Here is a 19204-nt window from a genome sequence, read left to right as displayed (position 1 = left end):
ATTACAAAGAACATCGGTCATTGTTAGAGGAAAAGAAACAACACAAGTAATAAATATAGAACAAAATTGATTCTATATGTACTACCCAGTCAGATAGTGCAATTTAATTAGGATAAATCGATTTTTGTCAAGGGACAATTGTAATATCCAGTGGGATACAATCCTGTATCCGAAGCAAAACAATATACAAAACGTGACAAAGTGACAAGGTGACAATTTACATAAGAAACAAACCACGTACAAATACAGTCAGGCAGAACAGAAAGGCTTGCTTCTGCTTAATTCTGCATAATAGTGAAATTTAATTAGGATAAATATATTTTTGTCAAGAGACAATTGTAATATCCAGTGGGATACAATCCTGTATCCAAAGCAAAACAATATACAAAATGTGACAAAGTGACAAGGTGACAATTTACATAAGAAACAAACCACATACCAATACAGTCAGGCAGAACAGAAAGGCTTGCTTCTGCTTAATTCTGCATAATAGGACAAGCATGATAGTTAGTGACAACAGTAACACATATAATTAGAATTGTTTGTGTGCCCAGTGTTTTTTAAAGTCGACGACGTTTTGATCCCCTTCACAGAATAGCTGGGATCATCATCAGGACAGTGATACTGACTGCTCTAAATGCAAGTTTTCCATAACTACTAACAACATTGGAGAATCACATTAAAAAAAATAGAGGAAGGAAGGGAGGGAAAAAGAAATGAAAACATAAGATTTTACTGGATTACCTCCCAATTAATAAGGTGCATTCTGGAGTAACTATTGTTGACACTTGTGATTTGGTGCGACTCATGCACATCTGTCAGGATTACTAAAGTTCCTTCCAAAAAGGGATTCTCAGTGAGCATAATCACCTTAAGAACTAAATTCTGGCAGAAGAAGTTTAAACGATCGCTCGTCAGTCCTAAGATGGCAATCAGGAAGACAGCAACTGAAAACAAGATTGCGCGTTCTAGTGTAGGGTAGCAATCAGTAAGATTCAGGTGTTCAGCCTGTTGGGTGGCGCACTTGATCTGAACTGCGAGGCAGCAAGGACGTGTTTTCGAAGTTCGTAGCGATACATACCTGAGGAGAATATTATCTTCGAATTGCTCTCGATTCTGGAGGTCGCGTAAGGAAGCGGGAAATCCTCCTGCTCTGCAGTAAGACTGTTCCGTGTTTTTTCTCGAATTGCGCACGAGTAAAACGACAGTGTTGCTTCTTGAGTATGCGCATTACTCGTTAGTTGATAGCTCAGCAAAATAAGAGTCAGCAAAAGCATTTTCAAGTATGGCAAGTACGGCAATGTACCACCAAGTTTAGAAGCATAGCTGTAAATATTAATTTAGAAGTATCAATGTGTTTTGAGTGAATTTACCTATAAGGACACAGGAAACAAAGCATAAATATAAAAGTATCGACATACTTGAGTGGATTTAACTTCAAGGATACAAGGAAGATTGTTAGTTATAAGGTTCTGGTGAATAAAAAGAGTTAAGGAAGAACACTTACCTACATACTCAAAATTAGGCATCAGGAGTAATAACTTGAGGTGAGGAACCTGTGAATAAAAAGAAAGATACATTCTTAAGATTAGAATTGCAGATGAAGAGAGGACTAAATCATATTAATTACAGTTACAGAATTAAACTACCAAGTATCACACACAAAAGCAGAAGAGCCTAGTGCACACCACTTCAGGGTAAGATATGGTCAGAGGGTGAGGAGTGGGTTGCTGGGAGGAGTTAGAAGGTGTTAAACTTATGATTATTTATGCAGCACACATAAAGTTGTCGGAAGAAGACGAGTAGCAGACGTCTGAGGCTGAAGAAAGAATCAGACGGGGGTGAGCAGTCTCTTCTCTGTCCCATCCCCTTTCCCCCCAGTGGATTCCTTGTCATTGCGTAGATAGAAATTGCATGTTGCTGGGAACCCTTGGGTGGGTATTGGGAGCTTGCGACATTCTGCTCCCGTGCTTGTGGCAGCACAGCTTCTGGCAACATCACTCGTGATAATGAAAGAAATGACCAGGGACAGTATTGGCAGGTAAAGTGGAAGTAGCGCCTGGAAACACGCAATTACATTTTCAGATTAGGTGCTGTGGATATTTGTGGTTAAACATGCATAGCATTTGTAATAGTGGAATTGAGATGATAGAAAGAGTTGTTTTGAAAAATTAAAAAATGTAAGTTGTCCTGATGTGATTAAAATCAGCGCAACGGTTAAGGGAAAAAACAACCCATTCGAATTGGGGAAGAAGGCGATTGTGGCTTGGAGATGGTCGCCATTATGGTGGGCAGCCGGGGGGGCCAAGGCTAAGGAAGGCGGTAACAGTGGGAAGGCAAAGATGTGAAAGACCGGCGGGGCGGTGAAAGGATGACCGGGGGCAGGATTACCTTTGGAGTGGAAAGCGTGACCAGGACACGATGATCCTGACACAGAATAAGGCCGGCTACGTTCGGTTCGAATGCGGTTGGGGTTCATGCGAAAAATAACCATTGTAAGGCCGGGTGCAAGGCACGAGGGTGGGAGAATGGTCTGCGATCTCGTGAAGACAGGGAAAGTGCGTACCTGCGAGAACCTGGGTCAGCTGGACGCGGGGGTCCGATAAGGGTGTGTAGAGGGGTGGCAATTGCCGGGATTCCTGTTGGGAGAAGAACGAGGCATAAACCGGTTGTGGAATTGAGTAGCGGGCAGGACCTAGTAATAGTCTGGTAGCGCGGGTCTTACCTTTAGGATGAGTAAGTTCGGTCGATGCCCGGAGGCAGGGAGTCCGGCATAGGAGCGGAATGGCTCAGCGTTAGTGATCTGTGCTCCGTGGGCAATTCAATGAATGCCCTTGTGGTAAAATTGACATAGGACAACCCAGAAAGCGCGCATCAGGATATGCCAACACCGGAGCCGTGTCTGCTGCAAAACACCCAATGCACCCCTTGTCGAACATTTCTCCAACAAAGGACACAACGAGAATGACATTAAATGGACAAATATTACCCAGATCAAACATCCTCCATTGCCTGTTCTTGCCTTCTGTCTGTAATATGCACATATGCAATTGAAATAGGTGGTTTTCACTACCACATTCTGACTGAATATGTAATTGAAATTGGTGGTTTTACAACCACATTCTGACTGAATATGTAATTGAAAGTGGTGGCCTCAAAAGCCCATTCTGACCCTTTATATATCTGAAGTGTTTATATAATGTCTACAGTTTAAGGATTAACATTTTCTTTGTTTTTATTTTATGCCTTTTGGTTAGAGACATCTAATTGTAAAATCGTGCGTCACCTAGCTGTCTTCACACTGACTCATGCATGACTCTATTCATCACTGTCTCCCAGGCCATTCACCCACACCAAAATTGGCCGCCAATATGACTAATACTGATTTCCGGTTCATTCCCACCATGCCTCCACCCCTCCGTGTAGCCTCGTGGTTACATATACCTCAGTAGCCCACGGAGCACAGATCACTAACGCTGAGCCATTGCGCTCCTATCCCGGACTCCCTGCCTCCCGGCATCGACTGAACGTACTCATCCTAAAGGTAAGACCCGCGCTAACAGACTATTACTAGGTCCCGGCCGCTACTCAATTCCACAACCGGTTTATGCCTCATCCTTCTCCCAACAGGATTCCCGGCAATTGCCGCCCCTCTACACTCTGGTCGGAGCCACGCATCCAGCTGACTCAGATTCTCGCAGGAACGCACTTTCCCTGTCTTCACGAGATCGCAGACCATTCTCCCACCCTCGTGCCTTGCACCCGGCCTTACAATGGTTATTTTTCACAGGAACCCCAACCGCAATGGAAACGAATATAGCCGGCCTTATTCTGTGTCAGGATCATCGTGTCCTGGTCACGCTTTCCACTCCAAAGGTAATCCTGCCCCGAGTCATCCTTTCTCCGCCTGCCGGGTCTTTCACATCTTTGCCTTCCCACCGTTACCGCCTCCCTTAGCCTTGGCCCCTCCGGCTGCCCTTCATGACGGCGACTATCTCCAGGACCCCCTGCACAGGCTCAACCAGTTCCCCGCACCATTTCGAGCCACGATCCCCTTCTTCCCCAATTGGAATGGGTTGTCTTTTCCCTTAACCGTTGCGCTGATTTTAATCACATCAGGACAAGTTACATTTTTTAATTTCTCAAAACAATTCTTTCTGAGCTCAATTCCACTATTACAAATGCTATGCATGTTTAACCACAACTATACACAGCAATTAAACTTGAATCCACCATTACAAATGTCATTGTAGACTGGGCTGGGAGGTCAGGGATGAGAGAAACGCCAGGTTGTTGAGGTAATGCTGGTTTTATTGGGATTACACGTTTTGTATGCAGCATTAATGTCCTCCGGGTTCTGAAGGTCAGTCTTTCCCTTGCAAACCGACTCGGATCCGTTTTGGCGTTCAGTCATTTTCCCGCTTGGTTTTCTTTGGGCAGTTCCGCTCTATGAGGTCTGGTCTGGACGTCATCCTCACAGGCTCCGGGTTCCCATGTAAAAGAAGACCAACAGAGAGGGGGCCGTTAGTTCTATTGTCGGCTGGGGGGTGTGCACCTCGGGCCGGGTGTTGTGAGACTGGGGGGGGTCACCGGTGACAATGTACATCAAGCGGTAGTGGTGGGAGGTGGTTACAGACAGTGAGGGAGTAAACGCGGGGTAAGGGAACGAGAGGAAAGGAAAGACGAGGGAGAACGTTTAGGGGTCTATGTACACTAATTACACACGCTTGCTTCCAACCCAAGCCGCCATACGCCGCCGTACCTGAGAAAGCCACACTCCTCCCCCGGGAGTGTGGCACGGCGGCTCACGGGTCGTTGGCCTCCTGGCTCTCCGTGGGACCCTTCTCTGCTTCCACCGGGATGTTCTTCTGGCAATCTCCGTGTTCCTTCGCTGCAATCCTCTATCCGCTCTCCGACTCCGCTCCTCTCCTTCTCCACTGGGGTGACGTCACACGCCACAAACAACACTTCCTGGGGTTTATCCAATCCGGCTATGCTGACGTTTGCGGAAGGAGGGGTCTCCTCCTCAGTGAACGCCCAATTGAAGGCGCCGTGTTCCCCTTCCTCCAGGTCGTCCTGTTCTGGTTCCCATGGGTCCGTCAGTAAGGAAGGAGGCATCACTGGGTCAGATCCGGGTGTCCACCACTCCTCGTTACACTGCACCCCCCCTGGTTTCTCCCGATCGGGGAGAACTGACATACGGGAGAGGAAATCCGCGTTCCCGTTTTCGCTCCCTTTTCTGTGTACTACAGTGAAGGCAAAGGGCTGAAGAAACAGGAACCACCGCAGTATTCTGGCGTTCTGTGTCCTGTTCTTTTGCATCCACTGTAAAGGGGCATGATCAGAGTACAGGATGAAAGCCCTCCCCTCTAGATAGTACCGCAATTTGTCAACAGCCCAACGAATGGCTAGGCACTCTTTCTCTACGGTGGGGTATTTCTGTTCACGGGGATGGAGCTTACGGCTGATGTATAGTATTGGATGCTCAGCTGTGTCTTCCCCCATTTGTGAGAGGACCGCCCCTATTCCTGTATCTGATGCATCGGTAGCGAGGGTAAAGGGTCTTTCAAAGTCAGGAGGTATAAGCACAGGGCTGGTGGTGATCGCTTCCTTCAGTAGTATGAAGGCGTTTTTGGCTTCTTGGGAGGGAGGTTGAGGTAGGGTGTTTTTGATGTTCTTCTGCAATAGGTTCGTTAAGGGTGTGGCTAGGGCGGCGAAGTTCTTTATAAAACGCCGATAGTAGCCCATAAGACCTAGAAATGCCCTTAACTCCCTTTTTGTGGAGGGAAACGGCGTCTCCACGATCGCTTTTATTTTCTCTTCTTGTGGAGCTATTACACCGTCTCCTAGCATGAACCCAAGATATTTCACCTTAGGGAATGCGGCTCGAGATTTCTTGGCATTTACATGAAGGTGGGCCTCCCTCAAAGAGGTCATCACGTTTGTTAGGTGTTCTAGATGGTCTTCCCATGTGTGACTGAAGATGACGATGTCATCAAGATACACAGAACTATAACCGTTATGGGGAGCCAGTACCTTATTCATAAGTCTCTGGAATGTGGCAGGTGCCCCATGGAGACCGAAGGGAAGGACATTAAATTCGTATAGCCCTTCCTCGGTGGCAAAAGCTGTTTTGTGGCGGTCCTCCTCCCTTAGGGGTACCTGCCAATATCCTTTCGTTAAGTCCAACGTTGTTATGTATTTGGCTTCGCCTATGCGTTCAATCAGCTCATCTACTCTGGGTATGGGGAAAGCATCAAATGTGGAAACAGCGTTTAAAGCCCTGAAGTCCATACAAAAACGGGTTGACCCGTCAGGCTTGGGAACCATAACTATGGGGGATGACCAGTTGCTTTTGGAAGGTCTAATCACACCTAGTTCTAGCATGCTAGCAACTTCCTTTTGTACGTCAGCCCTTTTTGCGGCTGGGATGCAATATGCTCTTTGTCTCACTATACTCCCTTTGGCTGTGTGGATCTCATGTTCTGCCAAGTGGGTGCATCCGGGCATGTCTGAGAACAGGGGCGAAAAAGGGCATAGAACCTTCTGTAATTCCTGTTTCTCCGAAGCAGTAAGCTCTGGATTGACTGGGAGGTGTTCTAAGGTAGAAGAGGAACAGTTTTCCGGTAGGACCAGATTAGAAGGTCGTGGGACCGTACCTATCCACTTCTTCAGAAGGTTTATATGAAAGGTTTGTTTGCGAGTAGGCGACATTTGTAATCTGTAGGTGGTGTTGCTGTATCGCTCTAGGACTTGGTATGGACCCTTCCATTCGCTCCTAAACTTTTGCGTAGAGGAAGGGAGCATTACTAGGGCCCAGTCTCCTTTCTCCAAGGTTCTCCATCGTTTACCCTTATCGTAGCATCGTTTTTGGTGGCTTTGGGCCGACTTCATGTTCGAATATGCTAAATCCCTCAGCTTACCCAACCTGGATCTTAATTGCTGGGTGTAGTCGAGTAGAGACCGTTGTTCGTTTGCCTCTTCTTTTTCCCATGTCTCTCTGGTTATTTCGAGTAGGGACCTGGGTTGGCGGCCATACAAAATCTCAAAGGGGGAATACCCGAGGCTACTCTGGACCTGTGCTCTTACCACATACAGAGCTAAGGGGAGCATTTTGTCCCAATCCTTGTTTTCGGGAATGCAACAGTTTTTTTAGGGTTGTTTTTAAGGTCCTGTTGTATCTTTCCACTAAACCATCCGTTTGAGGGTGGTAAGCGGAAGTGCGTATGTGTTGGAGATCCAGTGTTTTGCAGACCTCTGTCATCATTCGTGAAACGAAGGGTGTCCCTTGATCCGTTAGGATTTCTCTGAGAAACCCCACTCTTGAGAATAATTCCACCATCTTTTCGGCTACGTTCTTGGTGGTTGGGGCGCTCAAGGGAAAAGCCTCGGGGAACCTGGTAGAATAGTCCACAACCACTAAGGCATACGTGTGACCCCTGGAGGTGCGAGGTAGAGGCCCTATCAGATCCATCCCCACGCGTTCCCATGGATTGCCGATGATGGGCAAAGGCTGCAAAGGTACCGACGGAGGTCTGGTGAGATTTTTCCTCTTCACAAAAAGGGTATCAGAGGGTCAGAATTCATACAGGTGATTATTGGGGACAATAGTAGTGAGTTATTACCACTAGCCATATAACAAGTGTTTTTAATGAAAGTCACAAGAGCCAGGTCAGGTCAGTGTCTGGTCTCTGGCACCCATCAGTCACCACTCGGAACCGCCCTTCATCATCTGGGGCTCCGAGGACCAACACAGCACCTGATCTTGTCTTGAGCAGGAAAGGACTGACCTTCCTGCTGGTCAGGGCATGGTCACTTTCAGTTGGAAAGATATGTATTAGTGATGTGACTGACGGGGTGAAAAAATGTGCAGTGCAAGAAACAAAGTGATATCAAAGGATAAGGAAAAAGTGATTAAAATTGGTTTAGGAAGCAAAACATTTTTTAATTGGATATAGCTCCCAATGCCAATATTAAAAAATAGCCAAGACAGGGAAAAATGTATAAACTGTCTAGTGGTGGAACTTGGTCGACATGTTTCAGCAAATAATGGCCATGTGGCCTTGCTTTCTTCAGGACCTTAGAATGACGCTACTGCAAACAACAACAACAAAAAAACAAACGTGTAAAGAGGTGTCTTTTTAAAAGAAATTATCGGAACAACTTAGATACTGTTATATGTGTCACCTGGACCTTCTAGGTGTACATGTTCCGTATCTTCTCACAAATTCAGTAGTACACTGAAAAAGAAATGCATGGCATGAGTACATCACTCACCACCTGTCCACAAGAAAACCGTTTTTCTCACCATTGATAAATACCAACATTGGTGAAGCCTAAATCCAAAGAGTAAGGCCAAATGCATTGTATATACTAATGCCTTCTAGTTCCTATAGAACTTGAAACTTTTCAAATTTCACATGCTACATCTTACCTGATTTGTAAGAAGTAGAGACCTCACCCCACCTGGCTGCGGCTCAGGACATAGGTGAAGCACCGCTCTGTAAAGGTGAATAAATCCAAGCCATTGAATCATTCACCATAAGTATGCCAATAACACACAACACGGATTTAATTATTGCCAAGAAGTTCTGTCATGGTATGAAACTAGTGCATAAGTGAATTTCGTTCCTTATACTGTCCTAGCATGGTGAGTAGAGCGATATAGATGATATTGTATCAGCTCTGAACCTATTACGTAAATGTGCCCACAAGGATCTATAAGTGTAGAGCGTGATAGCAAACCCGCCCCTCGAACCTTATGGTGGAAAGCGTGTGCCCAAGGGCGGTATTGATGCCATCCTGTTAGCTCTACAGAACCATTTGTCTTAGACCCATTGTGCTCATATACCCAGAAAAGAACTATCTAAGTATAGCGGTATGGCGTGATGAAAACCCCGCCCTTAAAACCAGCAGCGGAGGATATGCACTGCTGCCGGCTGAGTTAAAAGAGAGAAGAAGAAACCGTTGAAAACGTTTTCGGTGACCTTACCTATCCGTCGGTACTCCAACGCGGCATCTGTGCCGTCTGGGGAGGTACCGGCGGTCTGTTTACTTGCAGTTTTATCACGTTGCTCCCGATTGGCTAAGGCCATCACGTGATGCGCGGACAAGCCGCGTCATGCGCTGGTAATGTTATAAGCGCTAGGATTGGTTGAGCCCAGATGGGATTAGACCAATCGCGCGCACACCGTGCGTAGTCATAGCAATAATTGGTAAATACACGGCGGTCTTGTAAACCTTCAATGTGCGCTAGAGTGTTTACTGCGCTTTTTTTTATGATGTGAATAAAGTGAATGCTCAAACTGAGACCCACTCGGTCATAATGCACTAGATAACTAGAGGATGTTAGTCGATCACCTGAGACTGATACCATCTGAAACTGACAGTCCTGTCGGTTAGGTTGCATATCAGAATCTCCACTCCCAGAAGAATGATATATTGGTCATTGGTAAACATTAATCAGGAGGTGATTTCAGAACGAGGACCAAGGTATGTCATCATTCAGCCCTATCTGGTCAGTACCAAGTTTCAAAACCCATTTTTGTTCTTTCACTAGCAGGAAATTGCCCACATTCGTGACGTGTGATGGAATGAACGGTTTCTCTAGGACCGTCCATTTAAATGAAGTGGGTGAGTGATTCAAGGTGATGAAATGGGTGGTAAGCCTAGTAGCCTGCCTCTTACAGTTGATGGTACTTCTGTGTTCAGACAGCCTCACCTTGATCTTTTGAGTGGTCATCCCCACGTATCTGAGTCCGCAGGGGCAGGTGATCAAATAAATTAATTTGTCGCTGTTGCAGTTGGTGAATCTCACTTGTCTCCAGGGCCTGGACGTACCGATGTCAATTTCTGTGGTTTTTGACGTCTGAGCACATGATTGACATGTGCCACATGGATGATGGCCGGAAACTGGAGGCAAGTCCCATAGGGTACCCACTGCTCTAGGTGTTTCCTCTCGTGGTCTAGTGTGGACCATTCTATCTCTCAAGTTGGGTCCTCTCTTAAACGAGAACAATGGCTGTTGGATAGAATGGGGTCCTGAATTTAAGATGGACCAACGTTTCTTCACCGCTTTCTTGATACTGTTGGACAATGTACCAAAAGTGTGAACAAAAGTAAGCCTTTCCAGAGGTGCTTTTGGAGTAGGTGGTTCCAATAATGCTGCCCGATTATTGTTGCTAGCCCGCTTCATAGCTCGATGTACCAGACGGGGAGGGTATTTCCTATTGACAAGCTTAGTCTTGAGTGCAGTAGAATGTGTTTTGAAAGCTGTGCCTGTGGAGCAATTTCTTTGTACCCGTAAAAATTGCCCAAAGGGCAAATTGTCCCGTAAAGATTTGGGATGATGGCTGTCGTACAACAGAAGGGAGTTTCTGGACATAGGCTTCCTATACAGTTCTGACTGTGCTTGTCAATAGGAAATACCCTCCCCGTCTGGTACATCGAGCTATGAAGCGGGCTAGCAACAATAATCGGGCAGCATTATTGGAACCACCTACTCCAAAAGCACCTCTGGAAAGGATTACTTTTGTTCACACTTTTGGTACATTGTCCAACAGTATCAAGAAAGCAGTGAAGAAACGTTGGTCCATCTTAAATTCAGGACCCCATTCTATCCAACAGCCATTGTTCTCGTTTAAGAGAGGACCCAACTTGAGAGATAGAATGGTCCACACTAGACCACGAGAGGAAACACCTAGAGCAGTGGGTACCCTATGGGACTTGCCTCCAGTTTCCGGCCATCATCCATGTGGCACATGTCAATCATGTGCTCAGACGTCAAAAACCACAGAAATTGACATCGGTACGTCCAGGCCCTGGAGACAAGTGAGATTCACCAACTGCAACAGCGACAAATTAATTTATTTGATCACCTGCCCCTGCGGACTCAGATACGTGGGGATGACCACTCGAAAGATCAAGGTGAGGCTGTCTGAACACAGAAGTACCATCAACTGTAAGAGGCAGGCTACTAGGCTTACCACCCATTTCATCACCTTGAATCACTCACCCACTTCATTTAAATGGACGGTCCTAGAGAAACCGTTCATTCCATCACACGTCACGAATGTGGGCAATTTCCTGCTAGTGAAAGAACAAAAATGGGTTTTGAAACTTGGTACTGACCAGATAGGGCTGAATGATGACATACCTTGGTCCTCGTTCTGAAATCACCTCCTGATTAATGTTTACCAATGACCAATATATCATTCTTCTGGGAGTGGTGATTCTGATATGCAACATAACCGACAGGACTGTCAGTTTCAGATGGTATCAGTCTCAGGTGATCGACTAACATCCTCTAGTTATCTAGTGCATTATGACCGAGTGGGTCTCAGTTTGAGCATTCACTTTATTCACATCATCAAAAAAAGCGCAGTAAACACTCTAGCGCACATTGAAGGTTTACAAGACCGCCGTGTATTTACCAATTATTGCTATGACTACGCACGGTGTGCGCGCGATTGGTCTAATCCTATCTGGGCTCAACCAATCCTAGCGCTTATAACATTACCAGCGCATGACGCGGCTTGTCCGCGCATCACGTGATGGCCTTAGCCAATCGGGAGCAACGTGATAAAACTGCAAGTAAACAGACCGCCGGTACCTCCCCAGACGGCACAGATGCCGCGTTGGAGTACCGACGGATAGGTAAGGTCACCGAAAACGTTTTCAACGGTTTCTTCTTCTCTCTTTTAACTCAGCCGGCAGCAGTGCATATCCTCCGCTGCTGGTTTTAAGGGCGGGGTTTTCATCACGCCATACCGCTATACTTAGATAGTTCTTTTCTGGGTATATGAGCACAATGGGTCAAGACAAATGGTTCTGTAGAGCTAACAGGATGGCATCAATACCGCCCTTGGGCACACGCTTTCCACCATAAAGTTCGAGGGGCGGGTTTGCTATCACGCTCTACACTTATAGATCCTTGTGGGCACATTTACGTAATAGGTTCAGAGCTGATACAATATCATCTATATCGCTATACTCACCATGCTAGGACAGTATAAGGAACGAAATTCACTTATGCACTAGTTTCATACCATGACAGAACTTCTTGGCAATAATTAAATCCGTGTTGTGTGTTATTGGCATACTTATGGTGAATGATTCAATGGCTTGGATTTATTCACCTTTACAGAGCGGTGCTTCACCTATGTCCTGAGCCGCAGCCAGGTGGGGTGAGGTCTCTACTTCTTACAAATCAGGTAAGATGTAGCATGTGAAATTTGAAAAGTTTCAAGTTCTATAGGAACTAGAAGGCATTAGTATATACAATGCATTTGGCCTTACTCTTTGGATTTAGGCTTCACCAATGTTGGTATTTATCAATGGTGAGAAAAACGGTTTTCTTGTGGACAGGTGGTGAGTGATGTACTCATGCCATGCATTTCTTTTTCAGTGTACTACTGAATTTGTGAGAAGATACGGAACATGTACACCTAGAAGGTCCAGGTGACACATATAACAGTATCTAAGTTGTTTCGATAATTTCTTTTAAAAAGACACCTCTTTACACGTTTGGTTTTTTTTGTTGTTGTTTGCAGTAGCGTCATTCTAAGGTCCTGAAGAAAGCAAGGCCACATGGCCATTATTTGCTGAAACATGTCGACCACGTTCCACCACTAGACAGTTTATAAATTTTTCCCTGTCTTGGCTATTTTTTAATATTGGCATTGGGAGCTATATCCAATGAAAATTTTTTTTGCTTCCTAAACCAATTTTAATCACTTTTTCCTTATCCTTTGATATCACTTTGTTTCTTGCACTGCACATTTTTTCACCCCGTCAGTCACATCACTAATACATATCTTTCCAACTGAAAGTGACCATGCCCTGACCAGCAGGAAGGTCAGTCCTTTCCTGCTCAAGACAAGATCAGGTGCTGTGTTGGTCCTCGGAGCCCCAGATGATGAAGGGCGGTTCCGAGTGGTGACTGATGGGTGCCAGAGACCAGACACTGACCTGACCTGGCTCTTGTGACTTTCATTAAAAACACTTGTTATATGGCTAGTGGTAATAACTCACTACTATTGTCCCCAATAATCACCTGTATGAATTCTGACCCTCTGATACCCTTTTTGTGATGAGTATTTGATTGGGCATGTACTCAGAGCTGGTCATTAAATTAGCCCTAGGGTCCCCCATAATTTTATATGTGTTATAAGAGATTTTTCCTCTGACACACTTCACATCGGTGACAATATGCCTCGGTCTCTTTATATATACCGGGCCAATAAAACAGACGCAGTATGTTTTGAATAGTCTTTTCTGCCCCGCTATGTCCTGCTGTTAAATGAGTGTGAGCATAGAACAAGATCTGTTCCCGGAATTCTTTTGGTACTACCAGTTGTCTATGGCCTCCCTCCTTTCCTTCTCGATAGAGTAGATCATTATCTATACTAAAACGAGGGTATGTTGTTCCTGTGGCAGTTGTTTGTGCAACAGGGGCGCCCTCCCATGCATTCAAGAGCGAAGGGTCGTTAGACTGTGCAAATTTGAACCCCCTGTCGATAACCCATGGCTCATCGGTTAAGTAAGCCGTCGCAGGGCGACTGTCTAACTCCCGTTTAAATAAGTACAGGAACTGTGGATTATCCACCCCTAGAATCAGTTCTTCAGGCAGAGACCCCACAACCCCTACTCTCACGGAGCATGGTTCCCTTCCGATTGGGTGTATAGAGATACGAGCAATGGGATAAGTCTTAATGTCCCCATGAACACATCTGATGTGCACTACACCTTCCTGTCCTACCTGGGAGGGATACAGTAGTTTTTCTCTTATAACGGATTGTCTGCACCCCGAATCTAAAAGAGCTTTAACAGGGGAGTTGTTCACCCGGACCCTTACGTAAAAGGAAGGCCCCATTTCTGCAGTGTACATCACGGTTTTGGGGATGTATCCGACTTCCATGGGTTCCTCAACAGGTCTTTTTCGTGGGCACAACCGTGCTATATGGCCCCACTCCCCGCATTCGAAGCACTGGGGCCCTTTCATTGGTGTTATGTCCGGTCGGAAGGGCCGTGTTTTCAGGGGTTCGAAGATGGCCTTTTTTTTCTCAACTTTAGTGGAAGGGGCTGGTGTCTTTGGGGTTTTTTCTGTCTCCCATGGAAAAGACCGAGGCGCCGCCCTAGTATAGTTGGCCGCCATCTCCACGGCCTGAGCTGCGGTCAGTCAGGATGTTGCCTCAACCATCTTTGAGTCCCATACGGTAATGCCTCCATGAACTGCTCAAGGATTATACTTGTCATAACGTCTTCTTTGCTCCTGGTTTCCGGTCTTAGCCATTTTTCCGCTGCCATTTTTAGTCTTAAATACAACGTCTTCGGGTTTTCCCCGGTTACCCCTTTTTCCTTCCGAAACCTGAGCCTATACGCTTCGGCATCCATTCCGAGGTGATCCAATATCACCCCTTTGATCTCCGTGTAGGCGGCGGTACCCGCATGGTTTGCGACTTGGTACGCGGTCTGAGCTTCGCCTGATAACAAGGGTGCGAGAAAGAAGGGCCACTTCTCTTCCGGCCACCCACAAGCGTGGGCCGCTCTTTCGAAATTGACCAGGAAGGCATCCGGGTCTTCTCCGGTGACGTACTTCTGTAAGGCCACTCCTGATGGATGTGGTCCGGAAGGTCTTCTATCCAGCGAGACCGCAGTCCCCGGGGTTTGCACTACTTTATGCAGATTGTCCATTTGCTGCGTCATCGTGGAGCGGAAAAGGGCTCGATCTGCATCAGCCGTACTGATCTGTTGGCTGATGGCCCATTCAAGCTTCTGTTGCCCCTCTATTAAGGTTTGGATGACCTGTTCCATTTCCTGCTCTTGTTCTGAGGGAGTAGATCCCACTTCTGACACCACTGTAGACTGGGCTGGGAGGTCAGGGATGAGAGAAACGCCAGGTTGTTGAGGTAATGCTGGTTTTATTGGGATTACACGTTTTGTATGCAGCATTAATGTCCTCCAGGGTTCTGAAGGTCAGTGTTTCCCTTGCAAACCGACTCCGATCCGTTTTGGCGTTCAGTGATTTTCCCGCTTGGTTTTCTTTGGGCAGTTCCGCTCTATGAGGTCTGGTCTGGACGTCGTCCTCACAGGCTCCGGGTTCCCATGTAAAAGAAGACCAACAGAGAGGGGGCCGTTAGTTCTATTGTCGGCTGGGGGGTGTGCACCTCGGGGCCGGGTGTTGTGAGACTGGGGGGGGGTCACCGGTGACAATGTACATCAAGCGGTAGTGGTGGGAGGTGGTTACAGACAGTGAGGGAGTAAACGCGGGGTAAGGGAACGAGAGGAAAGGAAAGACGAGGGAGAACGTTTAGGGGTCTATGTACACTAATTACACACGCTTGCTTCCAACCCAAACCTGAGAAAGCCACACTCCTCCCCCGGGAGTGTGGCACGGCGGCTCACGGGGTCGTTGGCCTCCTGGCTCTCCGTGGGACCCTTCTCCGCTTCCACCGGGATGTTCTTCTGGCAATCTCCGTGTTCCTTCGCTGCAATCCTCTATCCGCTCTCCGACTCCGCTCCTCTCCTTCTCCACCGGGGTGACGTCACACGCCACAAACAACACTTCCTGGGGTTTATCCAATCCGGCTATGCTGACGTTTGCGGAAGGAGGGGTCTCCTCCTCAGTGAACGCCCAATTAAAAGCGCCGTGTTCCCCTTCCTCCAGGTCGTCCTGTTCTGGTTCCCATGGGTCCGTCTGTAAGGAAGGAGGCATCACTGGGTCAGATCCGGGTGTCCACCACTCCTCGTTACACTCATGCATGTTTAGCCACAAATATCCACAGCAATTAATCTGAAAATGTAATTGCGTGTTTCCCGGCGCTACTTCTACTTTACCTGCCAATACTGTCCCTGGTCATTTAATTGATTATCACGAGTAATATGCATGAGTCACACCAAATCACAAGTGTCGACAATAGTTACTCCAGGATGCACCTTGCTAATTGGGAAGTAATTAGTTAGGTATCAACAAGAGAGAAAGGGCATGAGTAGGCACTCCTATACCCCGGACTGAATTGCAAATAACAACAGAGGAGTGACTTAGTTTAAAATAAAAAAGAAAACGTGCTACTTAAACTCAAGAAGAACTTGTTGGCTCCCTCAGTACTGCGACAGTGGTTGTTACTCCCACTGTCACACGTACATTGTGTCCAATCTCTGTCCCCCTGTTATTACCCGTCAAGGTCCCTTACCAGAAGGTGCCCATCGGGTACGAAACTCACCAACATATGGCATAAGAGAAGGGAAAGACTCTTATCTTTAAGAAGGACCCTCACTCACCACTAGTTGGTGACATGCTTCATCATCGGGTCCCCACTAGGGTGACCGAGTGTCACCCTAGCGTGCTACAACGCCTGGTTACAGCGGAGCAGGATGTGGTGAGTGTAACAGTGCCCAAATTAGGAGTGACTATAAGTGAATGTGCTAATTTGATTAAAAAATGCGAAGGTTGTAACGTTTACAAAAATCCTTAATAATGGTCAACCCGCATTAAATTAAAAACAAAGTGAGCGGAGTTCACAAGGTTCTAGATTAAGGAACCGGAGTCCTATGAAAAAATGGTCAACATGTTTCTGCTGTATTCTTGGCAATTTGCTCAGCATTCGTCAGGACCTAGCATAAAGTCCTCCGGTGGTATGCGCGTGCTAAGGCGCACCCTCCCGTGAGGCTCTAAATGTGAAAAATATTTTATTAAAATTAGTGTGAGAGTTCACACGGCAGTATCCATTGTTATCCGCTGCCTTTTGCAGGAATAATCATAGAAACCTGTGAGGAAAGAAAGGGACAGACAATAACACGTAAACGCATCTCAGGATCAGGTCCATTATTCATAAAAGACAGTTTTAATTAGTGAGGATCTTTACATTTCTTGAATAAGAGGAATGTGTACCAAACGTATTTTATCGATGGTGAGCCCTCTAACTAATTAAAAAGTGCATGCCCTCATTCTGGGGCAATATGCCAAAACGTCAGTCCAAATGGGCCGACCGTTAAGGAGGTAAGTCACGTGAATACCCTGCGACTAACTTCAGCAGGACTAACCCTGTGCATTATGCTTGTTAGTTCGTGACTGTTTTCCAATTGCAGTTGAATAATAGTGAAGATATTTCGTTATCTCAGTTCGTGAGAATGGGAGAATATTGCATATGCCAGGGGACTCTCCCTTTCACCCAGGGTGATAGTTGCTAAAATAATCAGCTCTCGGGGAAGCCAATAGTACTCACTGTACAAGAGACGATGACACGCCCCTTCAGTGAGGACAGCGCGGGTCTGTTTCACGCGGTGACTATCTAGAAAAGGAGAGCGTGTAGTTGTCAGCTCTCATTAGGTCTGCGGAAAGCCCATGCTCCATGTAGATATAAGGGAGCAGCAAATAGAAATTAATGACTTACTTCGGCACTCGCGGCTCCCCGCAGAAAACCTACGCTCTAGGCTGCTGCCTCCCGAAAATGCTGGTAAAGGGGTGGGGGCTGAATCTCGTCATATATCCACCTGAATGGCCAAAGTTCATCACGTGGGTTCAGTAAGGACAAATCACGTGGTCCCTGCCCCGAGCAATTAAAGTGGTACACACCCTGTAAGCGAACAAATGCAGGGGTTCGAAACCTGATGCGGGACCTGGCTGAGTTTGAACTCCTTGGTGAATAGAAAACTATTATCCCCACTAAGGCCCCCTAATTAATGTAAAAAGGGGGAAATCAGTTGAAATACGATTGCCAGACTCAGCTAATCCTCACGCATAATGCGTGAGATGGGCGAATATATGCCACAGGAGCACCATATCAAAATGCTGGGTCCCCAGTAAGACAAATCTACGGGACAAAACCGGCCATGACGCAGAGAGGTATTGACCCAAAGAGGTATTTCTGACCAGCTCACACCCTGACTCAATGGTTGTATGCATATAAAGAGGAAGGATTAGCAGGGCTGAGAATGAGAAGGAGGGGAGATTCTAAGAAGGGTGCACCATACTAGGTAGATGACTCGCAAAAATGCCATATTTCCGATAATGTATGTATAATGTCCTATCTTCTTAATACACTGCCCCAAGGTATATAGTCATTGAGACCAACTCTGTTGGTACCAAGGCGATACACCCAGCGTTGCTCTTTTTCAAACAGTGAGGTTTCAGATCCATTTTCTAGATGCTCCAGAATTGTCCACTGTAAATCATTTGGTGTGTGGTTTAGTTGTAAGAAATGTGCTGTTAGTTTTGTTGAGGCTTTTTTACAACGTATATTACTGCGGTGCTCGCATATTCTGATTTTGATGCGTCGTGATGTCATTCCTACATACTGAAGACTGCATCTGCACGTTATCAGGTACACCACGTTGGTGGTGTTGCAGTTCGTGTGGCTGCGTTGTTCCCATCGCGTGCCATCAACCAAATCCAGGTATTTTGTATTGGAAGTGAGGTGGCACACATTACAATTGCCACACGGGTAGTGTCCTCTCACTGGCGGTAAGCCCCATGCATTGAGAACACTTGGTGTAGAGTGGTCAATTCTTTCCTCTCGTGGTCGTGTATGGACCAAAGAGTCCTTTAGGCTGGTGGCTCTCTTGTACGAGAAGAGAGGCTTCTTCCAATGGGTTTTATTACTGGTGATGATTCTCCAGTTTTTGCTGATGCATTTACTCACTGCGTTGGACAGTGAGTTAAAGGTTGTCACGCATGTTAAAGGGATCTCCTCATTCTCTGTCGGATGATTCTCTTCCAACAAAGCATCCCTCTGTTGATTACGGGCCCTCTTTTGGCTCTTGTTGATTATCCCTTGGGGGTATCCTCTGTTTTGCAGTTTAGCAGTGAGTGCATAGGCTTGAAGTTTATAATCAGCAAGATTGCTACAATTGCGACGTATCCTAAGATACTGCCCATACGGGAGGTTCTCCCGTAGGGCTCTGGGACGGTAGCTGGTGAAGTGTAGCAGATTGTTTTTAGCAGTCGGCTTGTAAAAGGTAGTAGTTTCAAGCCGATCGTCCTTCTTGCTGATCCTGACATCCAGAAAAGTCAGTTCATCCCGTGAATGTTCATGGGTGAATCTTAGATGATTATCGCACCTGTTGATCCATGCAAAAAAATCAGATAAAATTGCCTCTTCACCTTGCCAAATCAAAAAAACATCATCTATATAGCGTTGCCATAAGATGATATTACTGCCATATGGATTCTGTGGACTCAAGATGTACTTGGACTCGAAATCGA

The sequence above is a fragment of the Lissotriton helveticus genome, chromosome 6, assembly GCF_964261635.1.
Source record: "Lissotriton helveticus chromosome 6, aLisHel1.1, whole genome shotgun sequence".
NCBI classification, from domain to species: domain Eukaryota; kingdom Metazoa; phylum Chordata; class Amphibia; order Caudata; family Salamandridae; genus Lissotriton; species Lissotriton helveticus.
This window is presented reverse-complemented; position numbering follows the sequence as displayed.